At 37.8% G+C, this 21244-nt stretch overlaps 1 protein-coding gene and 1 long non-coding RNA gene across 2 annotated transcripts in view; one reads left to right on the top strand and one right to left on the bottom strand.

Annotated features, from left to right (window-relative positions):
• The window catches only part of LOC140687498 (uncharacterized), a 33997-nt gene extending 23643 nt beyond the window's left edge, over positions 1-10354 (top strand). The window contains exon 2 of the long non-coding RNA XR_012061899.1: positions 10040-10354. This is a non-coding gene — a long non-coding RNA (uncharacterized lncRNA). The remainder of the gene's footprint in view (positions 1-10039) is intronic.
• Positions 1-21244, bottom strand: part of GABRA4 (gamma-aminobutyric acid type A receptor subunit alpha4) — a 65034-nt gene that overhangs the window by 6374 nt on the left and 37416 nt on the right. The window lies entirely within an intron of this gene.

Genomic DNA, 21244 nt, shown 5'->3' with positions numbered 1-21244 from the left:
TCAGTCTAAGGCGACTGGAAAAAAAGAATCAATGAAACAAGAGACTTTATGAAAATGGAAGGAGCAGTTCATAGTGTGCTACTAGGCTTATCATCTGAAAATAAAGATCAAATGTTTTATTCCTAGGGTATAAAATTATCTTATTAATCATTGTAGGCTAATGCACAAAGCAGGCACCTACTTCATTTTTTAATAAATTTCACTGAAATGGATATAATACAGAGTCAAGATTCTTTTTCAAATGCAAGAGGAAGTGTCAGAAACTTTCTATCTGACCTTCAGGTGACTATTTCTTTATAAGGCATAGTTCAAGAATATTGCCCATAGCGCCTAAGGTGTAGAAGTCATTTTGACTCAGTCCCCAGTCTGACTAAAAGCCTAAGAGGTCTCAAGACTCTAAATATCAGAACCTATATAAAGGAAAGCAGAATTAGACTGATTTGAGGCTTACATCTTTGCTGTCTGCCAAGCAGCCAAATGATACTCAAGTTATTTTGTACTGAGGCCTCAAGGTCTGCTATGTAAAAAGTAGTTGTCATTTTCCATGATGACAAACAATAAAAAGATTGAGAAACCCGCTGACCTCCGTGGCACAGGACTCACTAGGAATAATATTCACACAGCGTTCAAGTTTTGGAACAACTAACGTGTCAGTGAGAGTGGCGTCGTGTTTCATACAGAGTGTTGGTGGTTCCATCAGTATTCAGCAGACACACAGTGGTTACAAATGAGAAAAGCACCTAAGCTTCATTTGAATTTTAAGAAATGATTCAGTTTGGAATCATTTTGTCATTAGTCACAATAGCCCGAAGCAAGGAAACTGGTGGGTTAGAGATGGGAGGTGGCAGATTCAAACATCACCAACAAATTAAAGCAGCAACAGGCGAACAGGAGCAAATCCAAGCAATTCATCAATCATGACTGTGATCTGACACCATTTCTAAAGAAGTATTATCCACTGCAGAACGAGAACTCATCTCAACGTGTTACTCTAGCAGCAGTGAGATAAGTGACTACAGCAAGGTTTGCAGAATGCAAGCGGCATTCACATTGCTTGCTTGAGAAGCTAATGAAGTTTAACAAAATACAATTTAACTCTTCTAAATTAAAAACAAACAAGGCTAATAATGAACAGGTTTATCTTCTAGAATATCAATGAGTCACATTACAAAAAAAAATTAAAAAGCCAATAATGCAAAGATACTTATTCAAGGCCCTTCCGACAGGGCTTTGGGGGCTAGCCACACATCTTATTTAATAAGGAAACAACCCCGGCAGAGCAGCTGAAACTAAACCCCAAGGTAATGAGTTACTGAGGACTATCAGTAGTGTTTTTAAAAAATCCTACCACATAGAAATGAAAAACATCCCCTACAAACATGCTAAATATTTCATGTTGTTACCAGGGGATTCTATGACGCATTGAACAACAAAATGTAGAAATGAAAATGTTGAGTTCTCTATGTATTGTATTTCATTTCCCCTCAATGTTAGCATTTAATTCAATGTTTGTATTTCCATAAGCCATTGAAATACTACTTTTAATATCAGGCACTGGGATAAGAAATTTATGTCTTCAATCTGGAATAACCAGAGAACAAGACCTTTCAGAATTCATTCATCTTGTCTTTACATACATAGAAGCTGAAAGTTTAAAAGAGTAGGGTTTCGTGAAGATACACGATTTTGTGGTTAGTTTGGTTTCATGGTGATTGCTAGGGTTTCTTTTTACTTGTCCATGCTTTGTATATTAAATATATGGCTCCAGGAGAGGAGATCTCTGTTGAAGACTCTACCAGTCAGAGCAGAAGTTCTCAGCTTGATCAGGTGGGCTTGGACTTGACCAGAACACTACATGGAATTGCTCCAGGAGCTGTGTTTACCACTGCTACCAAAATAACGCTGGAGAGGGCAGAGGACAAAGCGCACTCCACTCACTTTCTCCAAGTGCAGACACTAAGCTGGAAGAGTCTTCTCTCGCTCCATAATGAAAAGTAGCATTACAGTCACTCTAAGTGTTTATAAGAATAACCTGGGGGCTAGATAAAAATTCAACCTCAGGCTCTATTTGCAGGAAGTCATATTTATTAGTTCTGCTGTCGCTAGTCATCAGGGATCAGAAATTGGGAAAACACTGGCTAAAGAGTTAGGATTGCAGGCCATCAAATCACACAGACCTGGACTCAGATACTCAATTTGCTATTAACTAGATGTGAGATATTTGGCAAGTTTTTTAACCCCTTGAAACCTCAAAGTCCTTGCTATACAGGAGTAACAATAGTACCTCTTCATAATCCATAGAAAATAACACATGTCATGCAATGTCCAACACATAGTGGGCATGAAATGAATATTATATAGAAATAATCCAGAAAGCAGATAACAGGATTCTGCCTCAGAAATAAAAAGGTTTATTCCTCATAAATAAATAATTACACAAAATAAGATTTTAAAATATTTTTTCTATGTTTCTCTAAAGATAAGGCCACCATTTTTAATAATCAGAAAGGTAGAGGACCACTGAAGCAAAGGACAGTCTGTGTTGAAGTCAAACATGAAAAGGATGTTGCTGGCTAAAATAAGAAATACATACGAGAAAACACACAGTGCAAAAGTACAATTAAAATTCATCTTAGGCACAGTAAAGGTAAGCCTTAACATTAGAATAAATGGTGTAAAACAAATATTAAAAGCTCATCTAAGAAAAATGAGCACCAGCACTTTTACTGAGTGGTTCTTCTACACCTGACTCAGCTAACCAACCAGCTTTTGACCAACCAGCTACCCCAACCATAGGTCATACTCCTTGGAGGAAAAAAAAAACTACTGCCACAAGTATTTCAACGTCCAGAAGAAATGTGGGTTATATAAAAAGGGTGTCTCATGGATTATCATATCAGATCACCAATCTCTCTCTCTCACTCTGGAACATTCCAACCATCAGAGAAGTCTAGAAACTGGTAAATCAGGAGAACATCAAAGACTGGAGTAATCCAAGAATGCTGTAATCCAACCTACAGGATGATATCCACACCTCATTCTGCTATGAAACGACATGCCCAGAACATTGGCATGATTAGAACTTTGACAACCCAGTCTGGCTGGCCCACTTTCTAAGTATGATGGGACATTAAGAAGAATCATATCTGAGGATAGATTGGTCTGGTTTTCCAGTATCACTTTTTTTCTTTTATCTCTTATTTCAAACATAGTAGTCAAAAGGGTTTTCTTCCACATTTACATGAAAATAGGAAATGGGTCAATGAAGGCGACCAGACTGGGGACAGTAGAAAGAAACAAATGTCAAAGAAGGCAAGAAAGTGAACCATTAAGAGGTTTTTAATCATTGCTATGGACTGAATTTTGTCCCCTCAAAATTCATAAGACGAAGTGCTAACCCCTCAAGGGATTATATAGGAGATAAGATCTTTAAGGAAGTGATTAAATGAGGTCCTAAGAATAGAGCCCTGGTCAGATAGAACTGATGTCCTTATGAAGAGGAAGAGACACCAGAGAGCTCTTTCTCTGAGTCATATGAGGACACGAAAAGAAGGCAATAGTCCGCAGGCCAGGAAGAGAGCTCTCACCAGAAACCAAACTTGCCAGAACCTTGATCTTGGATTTTCTAGCTTTAGAACGATGAGAAATTAATTTATATTGTTTAAACTGTCCAATCTGTTATTTGGCTATGGCAGCCTGAAAAGACTAAGACAATCATTTAACTTTAATAAATGTAACTTTAAGACATATGTATCTTAAAATTTTTAAATAGTGAATGCTAATCTTCTCATAGAGAAAAAAATAAAAAACCTAAACAAACGTGCAGCTCTCTCATAGCAGATCTATTCTTTGTTTATAGTCTGTTCTGTCTTCTCCATTGAGTATCCTTTTCTGATAACCACAAATCCTAGGGAGAGTTAAGATACTAGACAGGAAGAGAACTTGAGATGCTTTTGACAGGAATTAAGCATTGATTTGATCTCTTTTTTTAATTGGATTAAAGTTGATTCACAATGTTGTGTTAGTCTCTGGTGTATAGCATAGTGATTCAGTTATACATATATATATTCTTTTTCATTATTTTCATTACAAGAATATAGTTCCCTGTGCTATGCAGTAGGACCTTGCTCACAAGCATTGATTTCTTTGTAATATTTTTAGTTGTTCTCAATAAATGAAAATACTTTTGTATATCCAGCAGGGGGCATCTACATCCTCTTTCTAAACAGTTCAAGTTGCCTAGATATGAGTCCTCCAGGATATCTTGAGTTCCTTTCAGCTTTTCCTCACCCGAGTAAGAGGACTTCAGTTACCAGGGAGGTTTATTTAACTTTTTATATTTGGACTTAACTCCAGATCCTTCTTTAACTACCCAATATTTTTCCTTAAATATTTTTGCCTCCCTTCAGATTATGACTTTTAATGTGAGAGTGTGTATACATGTGCTGTGGACTTCAGAGCATACATTGGTTTAAATATTGGGAAGATGTCATTAATAACAATTTATAACTTTTTTCACATTTTATATTAAGAATCTTTTTTAAATCTTTAAGAGTAGGTTTAATATATGTAAATACCTATTAAAATATTGCAAATCTTATTACATTTTTCAATTCTTAACTCAAGTGTGTAAAAAAATTCATTTTTTAGCAACCAAATTATCCTATAGAAATGATTTGTTTTAGCCTTAAAATATTCAGAAAGTTATATTTGAACTTAGAAAACATTTGGACAATGCTTTTTTCTTAATATAGACTTGATATGATTTGATCATAATGAAACTGTGCTATAATAAAAAGCCATCCAGAAAAATTCAGATTCCTGCCAACCCTAAAGGAGGCTGGCATAGCAAGTAGTCTGAGTCACAGTTTTATCTGCATCAGCAAAGGCAACGGGGGCACTGTCAAAAAAGGAATAATTTGTCAAGACCAGATCTTCAGTCTACTTTTGCTTGGGGAGAAAATTCCAAAGCTCAAGAATTATCAGCCAAGTCACTTTGTAAAATCATAGCTATGCAGCATAAGGAAGCCTTTGATGACTCAAGAACTTTACCTAAAGCAGACTGAATTTCTTTGGAATAGTAGATAATGTTTGCCTACTGAATCTAAACATTTATAATGGCTTTCATAGATTTATATTTTAGGAAAAAAAGGCTCAAGTCCCATGTTTCGTCTCTCGTCAGAAGTGAGTAATGGAAGACCTACGATTAAGTTAATAAGCAATCAAGGACTTATTAAAGGCATTGATTCACCCATTTCATTCACTCATTCAATAAATATGTATTAAGTGTCCAGTTTTTCATGTTATTTTGTTGGGCAGCGGGTGTACAGAGGTGAAAAAATACAATCCATGCAACTTCTACCAGGAATTATTTAAAAGTTATAATAATCAGTAAATGCTATCAAGGAAAAAATTTTAAATTAGGGAGTGTATTGTTTAGCCTGATTGCTGGGAATGCCTCTTGGTGAAAGTGATACATAAGCTGAAATTTTAGGGACAAGTAAGTCTCAACCAGGAGAAAGGGGGACTGTAGGAGAAAGGAACCAAGTGCCTGGTGGTAGTGGGAACAATTTACAAAGATTTCTCTCAATGGTATAAGAATAAAGAAGGTCAGTGATCTTCCTTGTCAATTAAAATCTGAGATCCCTTGAGGATGCTCTAAAATCTTCCTTTTCGTACTCTTATATTCTTTCAAAATGGACAATTAAGGCAATGCTTCACATTCAGGGGCTACTCAAACATAAGTGATGTCTGATACTAGCACTTGCCAGACAGAAATGTTGAATCTTTATCAATTTGTCTACAATGTATTCAGCACTTACTACAGACCAAGCACTATACTAAATTGTTTTCACAAATAACCTCACACATTTCTGACAGCCACCCAAGAGATAGCATTAATATTCTCATTTTTCCCAATAAGGACACTAAAACCAAAAGTTGGGTACTTCTCCTAAGGTCAGACAATTAAAGTGGGTTACAGTCAGGGTTTGAATCCCAAACCAACAATTCTGACCACTTCAGGAAGCTGCTTACAACAGCAAATATGGTAATTTGCTATGTTAAAAAAATCTACCTTAATGGAACTGAAATAAATTAGCAAAGAATTTACCTGAAATGTGTCCACACAACCCGAACCAGGTTAAGTGACATAAACAGCTTGGTTTTCCAGGTTTGGACTTCGGTTACATTTATTTAGTTTCTATTACAAGCTAAATGCTGTGCTGCTCTTTGATTCACATTATCTCACACACACAAAATCTTCCTCTGATGAATCCCTCCTTTCCAGTATATGTAAAAACTGTTGTAGAGTTTTTATGAATTGTTCTTTCTCCTGTTCTCCCTAATATTCGTCCTACTTCTTTGGTGCTCAGTTTTCATAACGTGCTTTGGATATTACTTTGTATCCCATAAATCTTCTTATCATACATGCATGCCTAAATAAATAGATATTTATAAATAGGTCCCCAGTTAGATAATTTATTTTACATGTAATTTTATCTTAACAACAAATGCAATCTAGCTGAGCAAAGTTTCTTGTTTAATTGAAGTAAACACCTCTGTTAGTTGTTTGAAAAACTGAATCAGCATTACCACTCAAAATCTGCATCTTCTATATGATAGATTATTTTTATGATGTTCTTCTGCAAGAGGAAAGCTGTGCTCCAACTATCTTCCACAGACTCTCCCTTAAGCTTGAATACAGAATTTTCAAAAGAGGTTTAAAAAATTACTACTCAAATATGCGGTAAAACTGAAACATTCGCTCCGCCCTGCTCCCTCTGGCTGCCGCCCGGGTGCATAGGACACTGCAATTTCAACCTTAATTGTAACCCAGGGAGGTTACCAACATAAGCACTAGCTCTAGTTTCTGACTTGAAAATGATTCTTCAAACATGTAATTATCTACAGATAATTAAAGTTAATGAAGTTCAGTAATGCATGTGCCAAATTATGGATAAGTAAATGTGTGTACACACGTGTATGCAGCAGAAAAGGACTCATTAAGCACCTATTGGGCATGCTCTTTTATTTTAAAAATCAATCCTGTTTCCTAGTCTTTACGAATGGAAGCACAGTCAATTGGTCATAAAGCATATGTTGGATTATCCTGTTAACACAATTCATTACAAATGTCTATCTATAGTAAAACAGCACATTAAGTCAGCAGAACAAATTGAGATTCCACCCTGACACCAGTCATCACAAGACAGCCCTCCAAATAGCAGAAGCCATTTTTGATCTTCTCCAGGAAATAATTTGACTTGTCCTGAGGAGTAAGTGTCATGTTCTCAGCTATAGTTCCCAATGTGGCATTAGCAAAACCATTCAACACTTAACAAGGCTCTCATGCTGAAACAGCTGTTCATCCACAGTGAAAATTTAAAAATTTTCTCCAAGCCTAGATAATCTTACTTGAGCTAGAAAATAAGGTATTAGACTATTTTGCATGTTCTACCACTTTGTGACAAGAAAGTCAATTTTGCACTTTAGTAAAGGCAGACTGCAAATTTAGCAGGACTTAAACCAGTAGCCGAGTTGCAATTTACGGCAAATAGCTCATCAGTACATTAATGTATACCACCAACATAACCACTGCAGCCAAGCATGCCAGGAACTAGAAGGCACAGGTATCTGATAGACAGCAAGGGAAATGTGCCCTCTATAGACATCTATAAAACAAACCCTAAAACCAAAAGCTACCAAACATCTGTCTTCATTATCACTTTTATTGGCAGTGTATTGGTAGTTAAAAACCAACGTCAGAACCCCAGGCTTTAAAATCAGGTCGATTCAAGTTTTGAACTCTGCTAAATAATAGCTGTGTGACCTTGGGGATGTTATTTAGCCTCTCTGTGCTACATATTTCTCCTGGGTAAAATAAGGGTAATAACAATACTTAGAGTTATTGATGGAGTAATATTCATAAATGGCTTAACACATTACCTGGAGTACAGTAAGCAAACAATACTTGTTAAATATTGATATTGTTATTCATATTCTAAGACAAAAATGTAGCTGTCTCTGTGAGGTAAAATATTATAATAGAAATTACTATTATTTCTATACTCTGATATTTATCATATTTTTTCTTTTTAATTACCATATACTTTATTTATTTATTCATTTTTATTGAAATATAGTGAAGTTACAATATGTTAATTTCTGGTGTACAGCATAGTAATTCAGTTTTATATACATATATATATATATAGTCCTTTTCATATTCCTTTTCATTATAGGTTATTACAAGGTATTAAATATTGTTCCCTGTGCTGTACAGTAGGAACTTGTTGTTTATATACTTTATATATAGTAGTTAGTATCAACGTATTTTTTTGACAGAACTAAATGTTAAATGAATACTGTAACTATCTACCTCAGAAAATATTGGAAACATATGGGAATGCTGTATTTTGTACTCTCTTCAAAATTCATCTTATTTCCTATTCCTAAGTGAAGATAATCAGCTCCATTCCTTGGAGCAATACTAAGAACTAGCTAAAACCCAGCTTGCCCAGATCTTCCAATTGTAGGAAGAAATAATTAAGAGTTTCCATTTAAAAAGTTTCCTTCTGGGCTGAAGGATGTTTGAAGAGAGCATAAAGTCAACAGTCCTATGGATATTGTTCTATTTAATAATATTAGCAATTTAAAAAAATACTCGCACTCTCTCAACATATATTAAAATTTCTATCATATTACAAAGAAGCAAATGCAAACATAAAATCCCACAACTCCTTAACCTTTAACCCCTTCCAGCTACTGCCCTATCAGTTCAGGGGAAAACTGTCTACACTTAGTGTTTCCACTTCCTGACCCATCATGTACTCTTCAACCCAATGTTATTTTATCTCCCTTCCTGTCTTTCCTTGAAACTCTTTGTGGATTAATCTGGTGGGCACTTTTTGACATCTGTGCCTCACGTACTGTCTTGGCAACATCTAACACTGCTGATCACTTCTTCCTTCTTTAAATTGGTCCTTTAAATTCCACAATCTAGTCATGTTCCCCTTACCTTTCTCAGTCTCCAGTGTGGGATGCTCTTCCTCTACCCGATCCTAAAATGTTACCTTTCCATAGGGTTCCACACTCAGATATCTCCGTTTTCTCAATCTTCAGGTAAATAAACTTGTCCAGTGGCTTGGATCCCCATTTTTATATCAATGTCTGTTTCCCAAGTTCTTCTCCAACCTGAAGACCACTATATCCAGCAGGACATGTAGTAGGGGCATACCAAACTTTCAATTTGTTCATTCATGTATCCACTCATTAATTCATTCGATTAGTCAACAAATATTTACTGGGTACCTATTTATTTGTCAGGCACAGTTCTTGGCTCTGGTGATACAGAAGTAGGGGCAAAGCCCCAGTTTTTTTTTTTTTTTACCATTATAGGAACCCTTTTGACTAAAGTCAAATCTATGTACAAACTTATTCATATCCAATGAACTCAGCATATTTACTCAAACAAACATAACCCTCCTGCTGTATTCTAGATCTTAGAGACTAGCACACTATCCAGGTAGCTTTGCAAGCCACAAAACTTCAAAGACCCTTGCCTCCTTCTTCCCTGTTCTTTTCCATCCAACTTCCTCAATAATTGTTCTAATCTGTCTATTCTTCTTCCAAGCCATCGGAAAGGCACTCAGTGTTTCTCATTTAGTTACTGCACAGGCTATTAAAGTTCTCAGACCTAACATCCTTATGAACCTCCCTTCTCTCTACTCTCCACTAAAATAACATTTACACACTGTAACACCCATCATGCCACTTCCTTATTTAAATGCTTTTGGTTGGCACTCTATTGTTTTCCTGAAACACACACACACACACATTTATATGACATAACATTCTACATGATCTGTGTCCTGCTTCTCAGTCCAGCTACATCTCCCTTTTATTCCCCAATCCTCCTCTTAACCACTCCAGGTGCCCCAGTGTAACGTATGCGATGGATGCCTGGTCTGCATGCATGTGGTTTATCCAGTCTTCACTCCAGACAGGCTGATGGCTTTCCCACCTTTCTCTCCCTAAGGACTGTTAGGTCTACAGGAGTTTGACTGCAGTGGGAGAGAGGGTCTGACCAGAAGGAGAAGAAAGTTTACATCCCTGAACAAACCTAATCAACAAGAGATAAGAGCTAAAAAAATAAGTACCTCGACTTCTCTGCCACCCAGGGGGACAGTTCTGAGGTGTGTTCCACACATATTCCGGGAGAGCCTCCGGCATGAAGGTCACAGGGTGGTAAATCTGCTCCTGAGTCATACTTTACTGAACTTTCTGCCTTTCCATCTCACTTTTCTCACCATGCTTCTTGGGATCACCTCAAATATAAATTGCTTGCACACCAGTCCTTGCAACAGAGTCTGCTTTGGGGGAAACCCAGTTACAAAACCTAGATTCTAGCCAGGATGTCTTCATTTAGTTCTACAAGGGTGAGCTGTTTTGTCTTGCTTCTGGGTCTTTGCACATCTTCTTCTCACTGCCTTTCCTCCGACTTCTTTGCCTTATTTCTATGTTTTCTGAGACAGTACTCAGCCACCTAAGGAGTGGAACCTGACACCTCCACCACCCTCATCAGGGACTCCCACCACAGAGACATTAATCTGGACTGTGACATCTTCACACAGCAGCCTATGCTTCTTCCTGGCTTCATATGCAGCCTGCTGGGTGAGTGCCCCTCCCAAATGTGAATTTCTTTAGGGCTGCAACATTGCCTTACTGTATTCCTTCCCTCACTGATAAGCTCAGTACCAAGCACTGAGAAGGATTCAACAGAAAAAAAGTCAAATGAATAAATAATAAATAAATGATGAGTAAATTGTATTGAAATAAATCAAGAACAAAATCGCTCCCTCCTGTACACTCAACACAGCAAACATGAGTCCCACACAATGTGTCTCGAGAGATAAGTAGTTGGTAAAGCTATACAGCCAAGAGGAACCCATTTAAATCCACTTGAAAACCAGATGACAGTCATTTATTCTATCCAGATTATACTTCCTGGGCCACTACAGTAGTTAATGGACTGTTTAATGAGACAATCCTGGAATATTAACTGATAAGCAGAATTAAATGCCTTTCCTCTCCCGTTTCACGCATTTGCCTGTTAAAAAGTATGACTGAAGGTTGTTATTGAGTGGAAGAGAGTCACCTCCTGGATCAAGCCGCACCTTCTTGCCCCGTGCTGCTACCCAGGAAAAGCAGGAGGACCAGGGGACCAACCTGCCTCTCCAGGAGCCAAAGGGCAAGAACCAGGAGCCTCTCTGTCTTTAGACTGCTTGAAACACAGAGCCAGTGGCTGAAATAGCTTGTTTAACAAGGACTGGATTTTTCCTCTCAATCATAGTTCTCAAGCTATCAGTTATTGAAAAGCTGATTTTCAAAGCACACACTAGAACAGCTTTTCTGTACAGCTGCAGTGCTATTTAAATCTTCCATGAATATGTCCACAAATCCAAGAAAATTCTAAGCTAAAATACTGCTCTTAGAGAGGACATGGTACAATAAGACCCTAGGGAGGAAAAATCCAGGAAGAAAAATCTGCTCGCTAATTTTAATACTGAAATGATAAAATCAGCCATATGGCTTCAGCTCCTCAGAGCTAGAACACCTGAAAGCACTATTTAGAACAGTCAGCCTAGAAGGCTTTTGGTGGGGAGGCTCTTTGGTGGATATTAGCTGTCTGCCTCAGAGGCATTCTTTAAGAGGTCTCAGAAATGTGGATAAATGCCTCCCTTTCTGCTGAGACTAGGCTGGGAGTGGATGTAGGGTAAGTAGTAAAGGCAACGCCTTGCAGACACCAAATAGATTCATGGGAGGCAAGATCAGCCTTGGAAAGAACTGCCTCTGGACCAGGTTTCTATTCCACAGTGAACCCCAAGTCCTCATCCCCAGCACTACTGGAAAGGAATTCCCGGGGAGCCCATCGGTGATTCTGGCAACACTGACCTCCTGCTTTAATCTCACGTCACCAGCGGTATGGTTCTCCTGCTGTGATTGAGCAGCCCCAGGGCAAATACTATCGGCTGCCTTTGTAGCATTGTGTCATGTTGATACTTCTTTGAATTTCATCAGAGTGGAAACTTTTAGACTCTAGCCAGCTATACTGTAATCTGAATTTCCTTCGTTTAAGACATTCAATTTCATCAAATTATCTACCAAATGAAATTATATTGAGCATGAGTCACTATCATAAATATTTCGGAGCCATTCACTTGGAGGCTGGTGATGAAAACAAGCTGACTGTACCTAGGAAAGTTGAACAAAATCACTGACCAAAGAAAAGCCATGATAAGGACTGTTCTGTCCCCAGTTGAGTACTGTGCAGCCATATGGTTCATCTTTGCTATCCCTTAGCTCCTATATAATAGGCTCTCCAGGTAGGGGCTAAATGAATGCTTGTTAAATTATTGGTTCAATTCTAATAAAGATATACCAGAAATGTCCATCAACAGAAGATGGATAAAGAAGCTGTGGTATATACTATTCAGCCATAAATGGAATACTATTCAGCCACAATAAAGAATGAAATAGTGCCATTTGCAGCAACATGAATGGATCTGGAGATCATCATTCTAAGTGAAATAAGCCAGAAAGAAAAAGAAAAATGCCATATGATATCATTCATATGTAGAATTTAAAAAGAAAAAAGAATGCACTAATGAATTTATCTATGAAACAGAAACAGACTCACAGACATGGTAAACAAATTTATGCTTACTGAGGGAAGGGGGGTAGGGGAAGGATAAATTAGGAGTTTGGGATTAGCAGATACAAACTTCTACATATATAACATAGATAAATAACAAGTTCATACTGTATAGCATAGGGAACTATATTCAATATCTTCTAGTAACTTATAATGAGAAAGAATATGAAAAGGAATATATGTATGTATATGAATGACTGAAACATTATGCTGTACCAGAAATTGACACAACATTGTAACTGACTTCAATTTAAAAGAAAAGAAATATCACAACACCCCACCGATATGACAGGGTGATAGTAATACGTAAGGCCAGGGGTCTACACTGCCCCAATACCTAGCACAGGCCTGACATGAATTAGACACGCAATGAATATCTGTTGAATGAGTAGATAAATGCATGTCCATGAGCTGAGATCCTAGCGTTTTGAAAGACCTACTAAACACCAGGGCATCGAAAGTTCCACACAAATGTCTGGAGTCATCAACTGACCACAAAACATGAATAAAAAGCTCAGCAGGGCTGAAGACAATTTGGATCTAATCCATATTCTAAAGCACTGTGGAATTAATAAATGAAAATTTAATGCCATTTGGAGTTCTAGTTACACTGTGGAAGTCTGCTCGTCCCTCGGTTTTAAAATACTTGCCCAGCATACTAAAATCAGAACTCTTCTTCTCGTGTTGTTCTCCGCTTTGTTTCCCTAGGAAACAGTGACTTCCAGGCATCCAAGATGACACAACATAGATTGCCAAATTGCATGCCACCCTGCAGTTGTCAAGGAGATAATGTATGTCATTCCTACAAATAACATGTTGCTCATGCCTTCATTTCCTTTATCTAGCTTTTCAAGAGACTCTTCGCCTGAACTGAATTCAGATTATGTTCACTGTGAACTGATGGAAACAGTCCTTTTTTAAAAATGTGTTTACCCCACCTCCCCCAAGGCACTTGATCGCACCACACACGCTGTCTGTGGAAGGTCTGAGCATATTTTATGTCGATTGGGGAACCAGTGATTCAGCAGTATTCACCAAAAAAAAAAAAATGCATCCTCAATTCTGTCTGCTAGCGTTCTAAGTAAGAGTCCAATTAAATCCACACCTGGCACTAACAAATTCCAGTTTAAAATGGCCCACTACAAAAGCAGCTGCACTCTGTTGAATTTACATGGGAAGGAGTAAGCAAGCAAAATAGGAAGAGATGGAAGGAAGGCAGGAAGGCAGGAAGGCAGGAAGGAAGGAAGGAAGGAAGGAAGGAAAATGGGGAAATTCATGTTTGTTAAGCACCTACAGTATTCCAGATTAAACACCTGTAAGATGACCAAAGAGAATTAGAGAAATGTGAGATCTTGGCTGACATCATCCTACGAGCAGGAGGTAGAGTCAGTATTCGAACTTGAGTATGTCTGATGTAAATGCGTGTGTTTTCCAGCTGTCGAGTGCTACATAGTAAATCACCCCAAACGATCGTGGCTTTAAGCAACAGCAATCATTTTAACACTCTTTCGCGGGTTTGGAGGTTGACCAGACTCAGCGAGGCAGCTCTCATTCATTCAGCATCTCTCATGAGGTTTCAGCCAAAGCAGCTGGTATGTGACACCCCTCTCACATATCTGGCCACTGACACTGGGACTGCCAGCCGGAATACCCTACCTGTGGTCTCTCCACATGGCCTGGGCTTCCTTACAGCATGATGGCTGGCTCCAAGAAAGCAGTCCTGAGACAGCCAGCCTCACAGCCATAAAGCACCACTTCTACTGTGGTGACAGGTCCACCCAGGGTCAAGAGTGAGGGATCACAGACTCCCCAACACACTGTAAGAAATGCATGTGGAATGGCCAGTGGCAGGGGTTTCTTTTCGAGCCATCTTAAAAAATGTTTTCGGGCAGAACACAATTTTTGCAATACCCATTAACGTCTCAAAAAGCCTCGGAATCAGTCTTCACAGGCTCTTTTTGTCTGTTTGGTGCAGTAATTAGGGAGGGAACAGTTAAAATGATCAGTCTAAAAAGAGGGATGGAGTAACTTTTAATGTCAGCTTGATGAATTGTGAAAAAAATCCTGAACATTGAAATTAAACTTTGGAATGAGTTTCTGATTAATTTTTTTATCCTTAACAGAGTTTCTTTTTACTCATGCACTATCAACTTGCAAAGCAGTTGGGTATCATAAACACTAACTTTGCCTTAAAACTATATTGTGGCATTTTCACATTTGCTAGCACCACATAGTATTACCAAAAAAGTGTTTTTGCTTAATTTAGCTTTTTGGTTCTGTTGGTACCTGGATATATGGAGTTTCCTACACGCATCACAAGTCTACCTGCTCAGCCTACATAGTGCATATGTGGAAATGGATGTACCAAATGAACTATTATTACAAGGGGTAACATAGACCACTTGGATATATGTTCTTGTCATCTTAACTTCTCATCTACTGTCAATATACCAGGAGGCTTCTGGCTAATGTCTTTGCCTTCTCAGTACTCCTTAAAATCATTCTAATAGTGAACCTAGCAGGGCTTAGGCCATGAACAGATCCAGCTAATCTGAAACAGCCATAAGACTGCCACTCAACATCCAATTTGTACTTTAGCCATTAAAGGGATCACACATGTTTATCCTTTGGAAATCTATCAAATTATTATCATAAATAAAGAGAACCTCAGCCAGAAAATGGGATATTAATGATGTGAAGAAAGAACACCACGGAGTAAACACAATAATCAGACTGCAGAAAGCATGCAAACTGAGGAAGCACATTAGGGTGAGCTAGTGAAAAAACAACAACAATTTCCATCTCATTGCTTGTCTTGCTGAGAGTGTATGATGGTGCTCACTCTACTGTGCTGGCAGATTGGCCTGGAATAAACATATGCAATGTTCATATTTAATGGAGCTACTGCTGAGCTGAACCACTCTAGAATGAACCAGGCTACACGACAGTGCAAAACCAGGTCTATTGGGAAGAATACCATAATCCCACACAACAGCCGTGCTCTACCCAGAATATGACAGTTGGATTTGTACCTCTCTCTTCCCAGTACAAGTCCGGCATCTATTCTCATTCAGGCCAACACACATGATGAAATTGTAGGATTCCCTCGATTAGTGCTTCTCAGAAAAAAACCCTAAAAACTGAAGTGCTTAGGTAATTCACAAAGCAGATCCCAGCAAGTGACACAGAAGAAAGGACATCTTAAATTTTAGTATTTCTCTTCTAACTTTCTATACTTCCGATGTCACCCTGTCTATTGTAGCTCCAAATTTTACATCTTTCTATGTCTTTTTTTTCCAAAGTGAGGACAGTCTGATAAAAATCCCTGAGAATAAAGCAACAGTAGCTAACTGTCTTACACTACGGAACAACTGGCCCCTACCTTGCACAAACAGTGAAGATTTGAGATTTTTTCACTTCCCTGCTTTCTTCAATTTTATGTGTCTTGGAATGTAGACACTTTATAACGTTATGATTTCTAATACTGTCAGTGGCTAGTCCCACTTAATGGCTACAGAATGACTGGATAATAACCAGGAAGTTAATTGTAGCCAATAATTATCTCAAATTGTCTCATGAGATTCTGAAATCCCCTATGGATTGTAATTGTAAACTTTAACTTCATTTTAGCTTGCCTATTGCAGTTATATATATCTAGATTGCTATTTGGAAACATTTAACTTAAATACTCTAACAAATTTTCAATACTAGAGGAAGACTGTCATTTTACATAGCTCTATCATTAGGATAACTATCCACTCTATTGGTCAGGCTAGAATACTTCTGTCCAGAACACATGTTTACTGGTAGGTCACGAGGACAATAAGCATAAATTTGGGTAGTTACAGGCAAAGTCAACCTCTCCATTACACATTGATTGAAAAAAAAATAATAGAAGTTTCTAATTTGCTAGAAACTTGAAGATAACATAGGAAAAAAAGTGCATTTTTCATTGAAAGAAATGATTTTTAAATCTTCCCAAATTCTATTGCATTGATGCTTTAATACACTTCTTTAAAGTACATATAGTAAGGAATCTGATAAAATTAATTTGGCTATGATGCAAATCCATTGCAAATGTGCAAAAATGAGTGATTTATAGAATTCTGAAAGATGAATGGAAAAAAATTCAATAAAGAAACACTATGGAAAATAAGAGAAAAAAATCACATACTGAAACCTACCAGAAAAGAAATTTTTTTTAAATTAAAAAAATAAGAACAAACAGGATTCACCATATAACATCTCCTTCTATTTTTATGGATTGCTAATATAACTTTCTGTCAGCAGATCAAGTCCCCATTGACCATAATCTATTTCGGTCCTGAAACTTATTCTTGTTCTGCAGATAATAGGTAACCTCCTTGGTGCCATTTTTAGATCAGCCCGTTGGCAAACATTAAGCAGAAAGCATGTTAACATTTTTCAGTATCAGCCAAGGCTTTAGCAAAGTGGGTTTCTTGCTTGCAGAAGCAGCAATAGTGAGCTAGGCACTGGAGAAAGAGCCTGTTGAAGCTCCTTATCTGCACAAGCCCCAACGGCTTCAAGTCAAAATAAAATAAGCAAACCAACAAAACAATCCTACGCCGTAGAGGAAGTGCCCCCATCAGCCTCAGGCATGCTGAGTACAGCTCCACGGTTGCGACATTCTCAGCTCCAAACTCAATCTTTGTCTTGAAAACAAATAAATAAACTAATAATATTAAGATGCCAATCACTATAATCCCTGGCAAAATGTCTTCCTAATTACCTGTTCTGCTGTCAAAAAGAGGCAGTTGATAAAGTAAATCACAAGTCAGATCTTGGCCTCACCTTCACTTCAAAAGACTATTTTTGACTTTCTAAAAATCATTTTTAACCAGCAAAAATAGTATTTGTTTATGGTTCAACCAAATGAAACCTGGCTTTTCTCCAAACAAATCACAGGCTCACTTCTTCACAGAAGGGGCAGCTGGCGAAGGTCAAGTGCCCAGCTGTCCACTCATCGCTGCTGTCCACATTAGCTCAGAATCTGCTCCGAGACTCTGACTACCACTTTTCAAGTTCCCTGAGGCCTCTTTTTTTCACCTTCCAAGCAGGATGCCCTCCCCAGAGCTTCTCCATTCAAACTGGTTCTCAGAAGGGTATTGGTTAGATCTTCACGCACAACCAGAGAGCATTTCCTTGTTTTCTCGGTACAGCCTAAAGAGCAGAGTTGAGCAAGGCCCCCATCGCCCACCTAGTAGCCCATCTACAATAGGACACAGAGATGACTCAGACAACAAAACTAAGAGTCAAGGTCACAGGCAACGAAAGGGCAGAACAGCAGTTCCTTCCAAGGGGAAGTTCCAAAGAAACCAGGTAGTTTCAGGTCAGGGAAAGTGTTATGCAGATTTCCTTCAGCAATCCCAAAGCTCTGCGTAGGTCTCAAAAATTAAAACAAAACAAAGCAAAACAACAGTGTTGGAATGGGTTTATGGGAGTTTTCTCCATGACTGTTGTCATCTAGGACTTCTCTTTCCTGCCATTATTAGTCGTAGTAATACTTTGCAGAGGCCGTATTGAATTCAATCTTTCATTCATTGACTCAGTCAACAAATATCAGAAGGGCATTTACTGGGTGCTAGGTTCTGTGTTAAGCATTTGTCTTATAGTTTGTATTCTTTGAATGCTTTCTTTTTTTAAAAAAAAATCCATTTAATAGACTAATCCCAGATGTTCACAAGTGTTCATAGTTTGTTAAACTAGAGACAACAGTACACTCATTTTGTATATGAAGAGTTGACTTTCTGCTCCTTGGATACAGACTTCTCACCACTTTTTGCCAAGCCCTCTTTGGAAATATCAATCCTCAAGTGCCAATGACCTGGTCAGAGGAAAAGTGCAGATATGCTAAATGGTGGGGGTCCTTCTTACTCCATATCTCCTCCCTTTACCTAATAGTTTCAAGGTACAATTTTTTTTACTTCCAAGGGACCCCTGGATATCCACGTTAAAGTGATTGGACTTAGAAAACAACTTTTTAGGGAGGCAAAAATAGAAAGTGTTTTCAGGGAAACTAACCCCCCACCCTCATCACCTCTTCTCACCCCCATTTCTCTTCCTTGAACCCCCTAAAGACAGACTTTTCTCTGACTCTGGAGCCTACAACTGTTTTCTATTAGCCAAGCACAAAGTAAGTAAAAGTAAGTCACGAAGTTTGTTTTAGGCAAACTACCCCACCCCCAAAAAAAGAGAGAGGTAAAATTCACTGGACTGCACTGTTAGGGAGCCACAGGACTGGAAAGAATACAGAAATGTCCATGCTAGTCATCTATATGAAGACTTTAGATTTAAAAAAATTAAAAGTCAAAGTTCACAAAGGAGCAAATGCAAGGAGAAAGAATAGATTCCTACAGAATAAGCAAGAAGGATGTGAAAATTCAAGCTCACGAATAAAAGCAGCAAAAGTGACACTGGGAAAGAACATGATGTATTATTCAAACAAAGAAGTTAGGCAGGGTAAGAATCTTGTGGAATATGAGACACTAAAAAATATTAAGAAAAACACATCTGAGTAGAAAGTGTCCTTTCCTAAAATTGACCAAAATACTAAGAATTTTCTTCTACCAAAGACATTTTTGATGCATAATATCCTCTAATTCATTTAAGTGAAATGACAGAAGTATTACCCGAACTGATGTTTCTTGAAACTTCTAAATCATCTGAGGCTGAGCGAAAAGCTGGAGATTTAGTGACGTATATTATGTCGTGGGAAAATTAGCCCCTCAAAATAGCAAATGAGAAATTGGCAGCTTAGCCAAATAAACCAGAAGGAATGAATAATCTTACTCAGTAGCTTAGGGAAGAGAACTTGCTGGAAAATGTAGCTAAATATTGATGGAATTTGTTTCAAGTGTCTGTATATTTTTGACTGAATTATTCTTTCACTCCAAATGGAAGTGCTGGTCCACTCACATGGGTAACAAAGATAGAAAAAAAGATCAGCAAATTAATAGATATTTGAAATACCATTAAGAAAGAATCTTGATATTAAAATTTCAACAGGGGAAATGTATAGTCCTTCATACATTGCTATCCCTGACAGCTGAGCATTTAGCTCAGTTATATGAGGAATGAAATCAATCAGTAGGTGTTTCTTGAGCACCTGCTAGGTTCTTAGCAAATCTGTGCCAGACATGCTGGAGAAGTAATGGAGTAAATGGAGAAGTAATAAAAATTCCAACAACACCATAATAGTTATTAATTATACAGCAACTCTAGAATGACCCTTAAGTTAGCCCATAAATATCACAAACCAAATTAATGATGTTTACAGTAATGAGCTGGCTCATTTCCTTGTTGCTGTCCTTCAGCTGCTGACCATCAATAAAACACACCTCTCTGCCAGGCTGAGTTCTCCCCCCAGCCCCTCCCAAAGTTCAGCACATTTCTTTACATTGTCTGTTGGTCCCTACAGAATACCTATTCCTCTTGATTTTTTACATCACTAAACTCTGTCACCTGACATAGTATGAATTCATTTAGGGGAAAAACCATCTTTTGAAATTCTTTAAAGTTTTCCTCACCACAGCTTAAAGTGGAATTCTTTCAAATATATATTGTAAATAAATATTGTTAATTGACTGTATTAATGCCTATAAGACAGGTGATTTCAAATCCCCAAATAAAAGTCATATTTTTTAATACTTTTTAGATGTTTAAAATGTCAAAAAAGATGGAGGAACTATGGATTGGTCTATAGTTGAAATGACTGAGTTAAATCAATTGGTGATTCTTAACCTAGACAAAATCCACATATATTTTATTCAAAGCTAGAGATTTGGAAAACGTAACTGAGTATCTGTGACTTCGGCATCTATGTAAACTGAACTACCAGCTAAGGGATAGCGCTTGTTTATAAACGGGGTAGAGTTTCATGGTACGGCTTACACTTTCAACAATGGGAACATGAAAACAACCTTCAGATAAATGAAGAAAGGGGTGGGGAGTGAATGTGTGGGGGTAGGCACAGCTCAGGGTCAGCAGTGGTGGTGATAGGTTATAATGGAGGGGCGGCAACTTCTAGGGGTTGTACACCAGGACTTTGGAGCCAGACTATCTGGGTTTAAATCTTGGCTCCATTACTTAGCAGCTTGTTGAGTGGGCAATTAACTTAGACCTCTCTGTGCCTCAATTCCTCCTCTATAAAATAGGATGAAGATGGGACAGGATCGCTGTGGTAATTATATGAGTTAATATACGTAAAATATTTTAAAATATTCCCTGGCACATGGTAAACACAGGATCAGTTGATGCTTTTATTGCTGTTGGAACAATAAGGAGTTTTGCTGTATAGGTAAGCATAAAATAAATAACCTGAATATTTAATTTGACCAAACTCAGTGAACCCAAAAAGAACCACCCTCTCTTGAATCCATTCTTCCTAAAGTAAGCATGTGTTAAAGAGCATAAAAGCAAAACTGGCATTAGTTATAGATAGTGGATGAGTCTGTAGTAACATAGATTTTTTTAATTAGAAGAGAATTTGGATATAATTTTGCTTAACTT

The sequence above is a fragment of the Vicugna pacos genome, chromosome 2 (genome assembly GCF_048564905.1).
Source record: "Vicugna pacos chromosome 2, VicPac4, whole genome shotgun sequence".
In the NCBI taxonomy this organism is placed as follows: Eukaryota; Metazoa; Chordata; class Mammalia; order Artiodactyla; family Camelidae; genus Vicugna; species Vicugna pacos.
The sequence above is the reverse complement of the archived record's forward strand: the minus strand, read 5'-3'. Positions and strand labels throughout refer to the sequence as shown.